This window comes from Artemia franciscana, chromosome 4, assembly GCF_032884065.1.
Source record: "Artemia franciscana chromosome 4, ASM3288406v1, whole genome shotgun sequence".
NCBI classification, from domain to species: domain Eukaryota; kingdom Metazoa; phylum Arthropoda; class Branchiopoda; order Anostraca; family Artemiidae; genus Artemia; species Artemia franciscana.
Window position 1 is genome coordinate 19,485,637 of NC_088866.1, and position 9,836 is coordinate 19,495,472.

Genomic DNA, 9,836 nt, shown 5'->3' on the forward strand with positions numbered 1-9,836 from the left:
AGGATTTAAGGCCCAAAAAATCTTTAATATTCCACTGCTAAAATGTTTCAATACCTGATAAAGTTACTGTTAGACAACTAAATTTTTCTGTCAGGCCATGGACACCAAACCTAGAGGGTGTACTAACTGCCAATGATTTGGCCATACGAAAGATGTGTGCCGTATTACCGCGAAAACCTGTGGAAATGTGCCGCCAGAGGTCGTTCCACTGAAAATTGTGCCCAAAATTAAATTAAATACAGAAACTGTCACAGCACAGATCACATTGTTGGGGATAAAAATTGCCCAAAGTTTAAAAGAGTCCTTGAAATTAATAAAATTGTATCCAGGAATCAAGTTCCGTGGAGAGAAGCAAAATGACATATGCATAAATAGCAAGAACAAGACAAAAAAGACCGAAGACAGTTCAAAACAGTAATCCATCAGAAAATTTACTTCCAGAAAAGGCTCGCCCAGAAATAAATGCAAATATACAAATCCAGAAAGTTTTCAAACTCCTTATACGGACAATGCAAATTGTATCAAAACCGATACATTTTGAAAAAGGAAAATTTGAAGATTGAGGAAATTAAAAAAGCTACAGTAAAATGGTTCTCTGGAATAATTAGTTTTGGCGAAACAGGATCGGAAATTGAAAAATAATTTTTACCAGCAACCAGGAATGAATCAAGGGACTAGGCAGAGTGACCAAGATAGTGACGTCACCAGAAACAGCAAAATGAAATTTTAGCAATTAAACTGCAACAGCTTGAATAAGTCAAAATTAATTGAATTCAAGAAGATGTTAAGCGATGAAAACCCTACTATAGTGCGTTTACAGTAAATATATTAGTTTGACCCAACTATTACCAATTTTAAGTGATATGAAATGGCCAGATTAGATTGGGATAAAACAGGAAGTTAAAATTCAAAAGATGGAGGAGTAGCCATTTTAATGACTGAAGATTATTTCCAAATAACATAAATTTTAGATTTAACTAAAAATATGATAAACTTAGAAGTTGTTATAGTAAAGTGTGTTAGAATAGATGGTGCGGCTTAAACGGTAGCAAAAATTTATAATGATAATGGGCAAAATATTACAAAAAAATGATCTTGACCTCGTATACCAGAAAATGGAGGGAACTAAGATTCTATGTGGGTATTTTAACGCACATTCTATTATGTGGGAATTAAATGTTAGTAAAACAAGGTCAGGACAGGATATTACAAATTTTATCTATGATGCACCAGATTTAGTTCTGGTAACCCCAGTGGATGCATTAACATATATTAATGCTCAAACTAATTACTTAAGCAAAATTGACGTAAGACTTGCATCTTGTCACATCATGCAAATTTCCGAATATATAACACAGGAAGATCTCAATATAGGAAGCTCACAAAAATAAATACAAATTACTCTTGATCAGTTTCTGGGAAAAGAAAATGCATTATTACCGAAACAGGAAAATTAACTAATTTCAAATTAATCATATTAATTTGAAGTTAGAAATTTCAAATTTGTTCAGATTAATTTACTGTATTCGCATGTAGCTTTACTAGAATTATGAAAAAATATTGAGATGATATAACCAGATTTTTATTAGTACAAGAGTAATTGCTGTTGTCAGTAACTGCTGCCAGTAATTGTCTGACCTGTGATATCTATGATTAGAAGGCTTTAACTTATTCCAGTCTTTCAGATTACGGGTATATTTTTTTTGTTAAGGCAAGGTGTTGCAGTGAAGACTCCTCCAACATCAGTTTGACTGACCAACGGCCCAAATACAGGATAGTGGATTAGGATACACTTAGCAAACATGTTCTAGATATTATTGATGACATATTTTGAATGTCCATGGGAAATAAAAAGAGAATGACAAATGTATTGAAAACTTTTCAAATAATACAAATCAGAATCAAAATTTCAACACTTGAGAAAATACCCGTCATTCTCAACAAGTTTGCAAGATTGCGGGCCCCAGAACTAGCTGAATTAAGGGAAAACTACAGAAGGGCATAGAGAAAATTTTAAATCCACGCAACTGAGTAAAATTATCATTCTATGAAAATAGAAAAAAGACTGTATGCGAATGAAATTAAAAAGTCAAAACTTAAAGACTGGAGAATTTTTGTAAAGATAAGGGTAGCCTAAATCCTTAGAGTACAATAAATAAAATATGTTCTAACCATCCCTCCCTAGTATCCCTTATTCACATTGCAAAATATAAAGGTACGTACGCAGAATCAAACCAGGAAGCTGGTGAGCTATTCTCCAACAAATTGTTTACCCCTGATGACCGCTCAACAGAAACTTCTTATCACCGTCAGATTTGAGGTCAAGTTGAATATGGATGTGACAATAACCGAGATACTTAGCCACCAATAACTAATAATTCATTACAAGATGCTCTTAATTCTCTTAAACCACTGAAAACTCCCGGCTTAGATGGTATTGTTAGTGTAGCTGTAACGAAATTGTCCTTGTCTTAGTTCCCACTTTGCTTAAAACATATGATGCATGTTTGAATATCAAGTATTTTTCTAGTGACTAGATAAATACTAAAATCATAGTAGCTCCTTACCGGGTTAGACCTAATGATTGGTTACCATCTTCTTATCGACTCAATAGCGTGTTACTAGTTTTCGGCAAGATTTTCAAAGGAATTTTGTCATATATTTTGAATGATCTAAGTATTAATAAGGACTGGATTTTAGAGACCAGTTTAAATTTGTTAAAGGCAAATCAACAGAAGATGCCCTGCACAATCTTGTCACAACACTAGAAGAAAACAACAGGATGAAGAAATTCTCACGTTGCCTTTTCTTTGATATCAAAGGTGCCTTCGACAATGCATGGCAACCTGAGATTTTAAAAACGTTATTATAATTAAGCTGTCCCCCTCTTCTAGTAATGCTGATTAAGTTTATCTATCTGATCAATCAGTTTTATTAGGGTATATCTTTCAAAAGTCATGCCCACAAGGAAGCATACTCACTCCGTTTTTATGGTATATTAATGTGGACGATTTGCTTCGTTCAGAAGTACCGACAGGCTACACAATACAAACCTATGCTGATGATATCTATGCAGCAATATCTTCTAAAGATAGAAATTTCTTAGATCAAACAAATAAAAAGGTATTTACACTGTTAGAAAAATGGGCAGATTAAAATGAATTAAAATTTGATATTAATGAATGTGAAGCTATTATCTTTTCTATGAAAAGAGAAATTCCACAGATTAATATTCTGTTTTTAAGTCATAGAACAAAAATAAGTAATGAAGTAAATACGTGGAATACAATGAAGTAAGATACGTGGGCTCAATTTGGGAATGGAAATTATTTTAGAACGACCAAGTTGAAAGTAAAATAAAAGTGAGCAGAAAATATTCAATAAAATTGTTATGTGCCGCCAAAACCACTTGGGTTCTTAAAACATTTGTCCTTAAAAAGTTACATAAAGTATCTATTAAATCAGCCATTTTATGTGCAATACCTGTATGGTTGTCAGCGCTGAATAAAAAGAAAATTGTAAAAAAGCTGGCATCTGTTCAAAAAGTTTCTGCGGTTTTGATTTCCAAAGCTTTTTCATCAGTTAAAACTGAGACAATAACAGCTTTAGCAGGATGCCTTCCTATTGACTTTAGAGCCAAAGAGGTAGTTCTCACATGATACCTAAAGAGATGAAGGCCTGATTATTGGCAACCCCTGAATAACCTAAAGGCATGACAATATATGAATAACCTGAATAACCTAAATGACCATATATATTATTCTGACGCGCAAGCAAATTATGTACTCTGTAAGTCTTTTTCTTTCTCTTATACTATAAATGAAATTCAGAAAACTTTACGCATAAACCTTAATATGAAATGGTATTGAATATTCTGCTATGCAGTTAAGCTATGGACCCTCCAGTTTTTATTTAGTCATAATAACCTTCGTTAATTTGCAAAAATTTCTCCTAATTATAAACTGACACACATTGTTGCTGGTCACTGTAAATTAAATTCATTTTTATATAGAACTAATAAAAGTAATTTTTTGCTTGTGATAGTGGTGGTGACGAGATTTTATATCATTATCTTTTTGAGGGTAAACTTTTTGAAAATGAAAGAACCGAAATGCAATTTATATTACAACAGTTGTTATTACTTTGATGTTTTGAATATTAATTTTATTTGGTATTTAATGTTAAATTGATTTTATATTGCGTAATTTTTTATTTTTTATTTTTCTGCCTTTGCGATATTTAGTAGATTGTATTTTGTAGCTGTATTTGTGATATACCCTATACGTTGTACCTTGTAGATTAGATAGTGAAATAATCTGTACGGGTTTGTTCGCTGAATAAAATCATTCATGAGAAACAATTAAAAGAAAAAAATTATTAAAAACGGGAGAGCGGCGATTGTCCTTTTTTCCTCTGCTTCCTAAGAGCAAATGCTTCGTTTGCACTTCACTGAAATAAAAACTTAGATATATCAAATGTTTTTATTTTAAAATTATTATGGCTGTTTAATTTTCTTTATTAATCTTCAATATTTTGAAATAATAAACCTCATTGTTCAAAATATTTTTTTTTATAAAATTTAAGCCACGCAAAGATCTTTAGAAGGTGTTGGGATCACGGAAGGTGGGAGAAATACTCCTATCATTTGCAGTTTCTGTTATTTTTAAGTTTAAGTTGATTGTTATTTTCAATTTCTCCCCATATGATGGTTTATTAATTAATTTGAATAAGAACTTAACTTTATGTTTAATAGGACTATTTATCTTAAATTATCTTCGTTTGTGCTTTGCTTATCCATTGGTTGTAGTTTTTAGTTGTTTTAAGTTTGATTTATTTAGGATTTTATAAATGCTTGTCTTAGGCTCTTTATTTTCTGTTAGAAACTTGTGTTTCTACAAAAAAATTCTCAAAGTTAATAGTCAGAAAAACTTACTCTTGTGATGTTTATATTAATATTAATGCTATTTTTATTTTGAATTTCGATTACTAATCTCACGCTTTACTTCTTAATTAAAGTTTATTGCCACAAGCTCTTTCAATATTTCTTCTATTTGTGCGCTCTTAATTTTTTTTCCATTCAGACCAAAGAGTGTTCAATGATTACGAACGAGTTCATTCAATACAAGTGGAATTCCCCGATTCAGCAGGGATTATGCAAATTAAACTTGGAGATGATCATTCCCTACACTTATCAAAGCTCAAATTCCACTATCCATCTGCAACTGGATTGAGATATTATTCCAAATCAGCAAAAGCCATGAGGGGAGTTAGGCTAAGCGAAGGAAAATTTTTGCCGCCCCCAGAAGGATGGTTAAAACCAGGCATTTGTACCTACAAAGTAATTTGTAACAAAGGTAAAGGAGCTTTGCTCTAGAATTCATTTAAAGCAGTAAAAGTACGGAATGTTAAACATTGTGTTCTATAGTATATTTCCTTGTGTGTACGCATACATTTTTTATTGTGAAAGTTTAACAGTTCAAAATAGGGATGAAACCTTTTAATCAACAGTTAACATATACGAAATTTTTTAACTGTATATTTCGAACACATATAATGTTTGTCATCAGCAGTAAAACTAAAAGACATCAATAAAATAAACAAAATTTATGCCCAATAAACTAATTACATATAGTTATTTGCTCTTATTTTTTTCAATGCAATAGCGGAAGCAAATCTCCTTGACCTTTTCGGTTCCGGTTCATTAGATTTACCTGACAAATCAGGTGGGCAAAGGTCGTAGCTCTTAGGTGAGGTGAGATATACCTTATTTGACCTCAGTAGATTATCATAAATTGAATCTTCCACATTCACCTGTAACTCTGTTTATGGAATTATTCTTGAATATTTTTTTTATTTCAATTGTCTCCCTGAAAATTTGCTTTAAACCTTGGTCCCTAGAAATCGAAGAAACATTTTAAAACAAAATAAAGTGATTTGGATAAATAAAAATATGTTTCGATAGAGCCGATGTGAAATCCTCTGGTTTGGAATTTTGCTTTAAGGACGATAAAATAGAATTATGATGTTGTAGCAATCTCATTTTTAAATTATGGTTAGAGCGTTCCACATGAGAGCTTCCACAAGTACATGAGATTTTATAAGCCCCACTTTATTGCTCTACGGAAGTTCGATCCTTTCCAGAATTAAAAAAAAAAAATAGCCTAAGCATTACTACCTCTTAAAGCTACCTTTATATCATTATTTTCGCTCAGTTTTTCACTCAGCCCTGGAACACATGACAAATAACAAAAATATATTTGTTTTCAGTTGTTTTCAGAATGTCTTTAAAAAATTTGATAAAATTTTTCCTTCTTTTCGAAGAATTCTGTTCAATTAACCAGCCTGGAAAATGGTTACTTATTAAAAGTTCTTTTAACAACAATAATTTCTCCTCAATGAATTTTAGAGTAAAAATTATAAAAATGCAGTCAGTTAACGATATGATTAAACTAGTTTTACGTGGCGAGCATGACTGGAAAAGAACGAGAAAAATTTATTATTCTTAGTAGGTTTTCTGTTCATTTTAAAATCCAAACTATTTTTGTTTTTGAAAAGAAGAACATCCAGAAATGGAAGTTTCTTATCCTTTTCTAATTCTATTGTAAATTTCAAATCACCTCCCCAAAAATTAAAATGTTCTACAAAACCTTTTGACCCATCCTCCCCATAAATTCATACTGAAATTATGTCATCCATGTATCTTCCCCAAAATTTGTGTTTGAAAAAATATGAATCTAACGCTATTGTTTCAATATTTTCTACAAAACAATTTGCTAAAAAAAGACCTAAAGGGCCCCTCATGGTTAAACCATATACTTGTTCGAGAAAACCCTCTGAACTGAAAAAAATATACGAGAACTTGTTGGAAAACCTAATTGAATTCACAATTACACCGACTTTCAAAATTTTGTAAATTCTGAGTGCTTTAGTTGCCGACCGAATAACGAAAATTTAATAACAGTTATCTTGAGTAAAACAAAAAAAGCTAGTTGATAAATTCTGAGTTTTCTTAGTTGTTTGATAACTTCCAAAAAATTTAATGAAAGTCTCTTCGAGTACAACAAACTTGACTTGTTGATATATTCCTTGTGTTTACTTGCAGATCGAGTACCTAAAATTTAGTCAAAGATCTTTATAGTAAGGAGTCTCAGCTGGTAACTTCCAAGTGTCATAGTTATTGAGTGAATATCAAACAATTTAATAAAATAAGTTTTGACTTAAGAAACTCAACTAGTTGGTATAATCTGTGTGTTCTAATTGCTGACTCAGAAACCAAAATTTAATAAAAACACGTTTAGCGCAACAAACTCAGCTACCTGATAAATTCTGTGTGCTTTAGTCTCGGTCTGAGTTTCAGAAATCTAAAAAATGTATATTTTTGTAGAACAAAATCAGCTAATTGATATATTCTAAATGTTTTAGTTACCGACTGGGTATCAGAAAATTTAAGAAAAGCAGTTTTGAGTGCAACAATCTCAACGAGTTGATAAATTCCATTTTTTACTTGCAGGCTGAGTATCAGAAATTTAATAAGAACACTTTTGGTAATTGAAATTTTTGGTAATAAGGATACAAGTAAAACAAACGGAATTTAACAAATAGCTGAATTTGTTGAGGTCAAAAATCTTGTTATTAAATTTTTTAATATTAAGTCAGTAACCACGGTGCTCGGAAGTTACCAGCTAGCTGAGTTTGTTGTGCTTAAGAGTGTCTTCATTAATTTTTTTCGATCAATCAGTAACTAGGACACTCGGGATATATCAACTGGCTGAGTTTGCTGTATTCAAAACAAATTTTATTAAATTGGTTATACCCAGTCAGTAACTAAAAACATTTGGAATTGATCAGTCAGCTGGTTTTATTCAAGTCAATTTTGCACCTACTAGACTTCTGGAAAAAAATAAAAAAATGTAAGACGGCACTAAGATCAAAACCGGCGGTACTGATCTCTATTTCATGGCCCTTCAGCCAGTAAGTGCAATTGGGGGTTAGGGGCCAACCATTCTGTGCTTCTGGAACTGAGGCTACTGTTAAAACACAGAATTTATCAACTACCTGAGCTTGTTTTACTGAAAGTACTTTTATTCAATTATTGATACCCCGTCAGCAACTAAAGCACTCGGAATATACAAACTATTTGAGTCAGTAGCCATGACACTCGGAAGTTACCAGCTAGCTGTGATTTTTCTACTCAAAAGTATGAAATTTATGGAACTAGTCCTGCAAGTAAAACACATGGAATTGATCATCCACTTAATTTCTTTTTACTCAAAAATGCTATCATTGAATTTTTTAATGCTCAGCTATCAATTAAAACACTTGGAATTTAGCAAGGAGCTGATTTTGGTCTACTGACATGTGCGTTTATTAATTTCTGGTTATAAGCTTGCAACTAAAACACACTGAATTTATCAACTAGCTGAGTTTTTGTAGCACAAAAATTTTGCATTAAATGTCTTAGTACTCACCAGAAAATATAATACTCAGAATTTATAAGCTGGCTGAGTTTTTGTATTCAAGTTTTCTTTCGTTAAATTAAATTTGTTGTCAAAAGTTTTTTAACAAAGTTTTGGTACTCAGCCAGCAATGAAAATACTCTGAATATTTCAACTAGCTGAGTTGCTACACTCAAAGTTTTTTCTTTAAATTTTTTGGTACTTGGCCAGGAATTACAACTATCAGAATTTATCAGCTAGCAGAGTTTTTTGTTATCAAATGGACATTTATTAAAGTTTTGTTACTCAGTAACCAGCAAAAACACTCTGAATTTGATAAATAGCTGAATTTGTTTTGCTGGAAACTCCATTTGTTACATTTATTTTACTCAGCCAGAAACAAGTAAAACGCAAGGAATTTATTAACTAGCTGAGTATTATATTCAAAAAATACTCTATTAATGTTTCGTACTTACTAAGCAGTCAGAACACTCAGATATTATAAGCTACCTGTGTTTGCTGTACTCAAAAGGGATTTTATTAAACTTTTTGACACCCAGTCAGTAAATAAAGTCTCTAAATTTCAAAACTTTTTGCGATTGTTAGTAGCTGAGTCTATTATACTCAAAAGTAGCTTCACTAAATTTTTAAAATCAAGCAGCAGAAAGAAAACACAGAGTTTACCAACTAGCTGAGTTTGTTTTACTGAAATATGCTTCCATTAATTTTTTTTACTCAATCAGCAACTAAAACACTCTGAATATACCAGCTTGCCGAGATTTCTGTACACAAAAGTGCTTTTATTAATTTTTTTATACCCAGCTGGTGATTATAACACACAAAACTGATTCAATACCCGAAATTGCTATACTCAAAAGGGTTTTTATAAAATTTTTGCTACTCAGCCAGCTAGTAAAACGCATGAAAGTTATCAACTAACTAAGTTTGTTTTACTCAAAAGTGGCTTCATTAAATTTGTTCTACTCCATCAAAAACTAAAATGCTTGGAATTTATCAACAAGCTAAGATTATTATAGTTAAAAGTGTTTTTATTAAATTTTTTGACATCCACGCAGTAACTAAAAGTCTTAGAATTTCTTAACTAGCTGCAATTGCTGTACACAAATTTTTTTTTTTAATTGTCGATGTTAAGTCAGTGGTTAAAACACACGAAATTTATCAGGTAGTTGAGTTTGTTTTACTCAAAAGTATTTCATTGAATTTTGGTGCTCAGCTATGAATTAAAACATTCGGAGTAAACTAACTAGCTGATTTTGTTGTACTCTAAAGTTTTTTCATAAAATTTTCCAGCATTCAGCATTTAAAACAATTAAAGCTTATCAACTAGTTGAATATTTGTTTTACTCAAATGTGCTTTTATTAAATTTGTGTAACTCAGTC

The 9,836-nt window shown here is 31.4% G+C and overlaps 1 long non-coding RNA gene across 2 annotated transcripts in view; it reads left to right on the forward strand.

The window, feature by feature from the left end:
* LOC136026107 (uncharacterized) overlaps positions 1-5,349 on the forward strand; it is a 33,461-nt gene extending 28,112 nt beyond the window's left edge. For both annotated transcript variants that reach the window (XR_010617205.1, XR_010617204.1), the window contains exon 3: positions 5,082-5,349. This is a non-coding gene — a long non-coding RNA (uncharacterized LOC136026107). The remainder of the gene's footprint in view (positions 1-5,081) is intronic.
* The last annotated feature ends 4,487 nt before the right edge of the window (positions 5,350-9,836 follow it).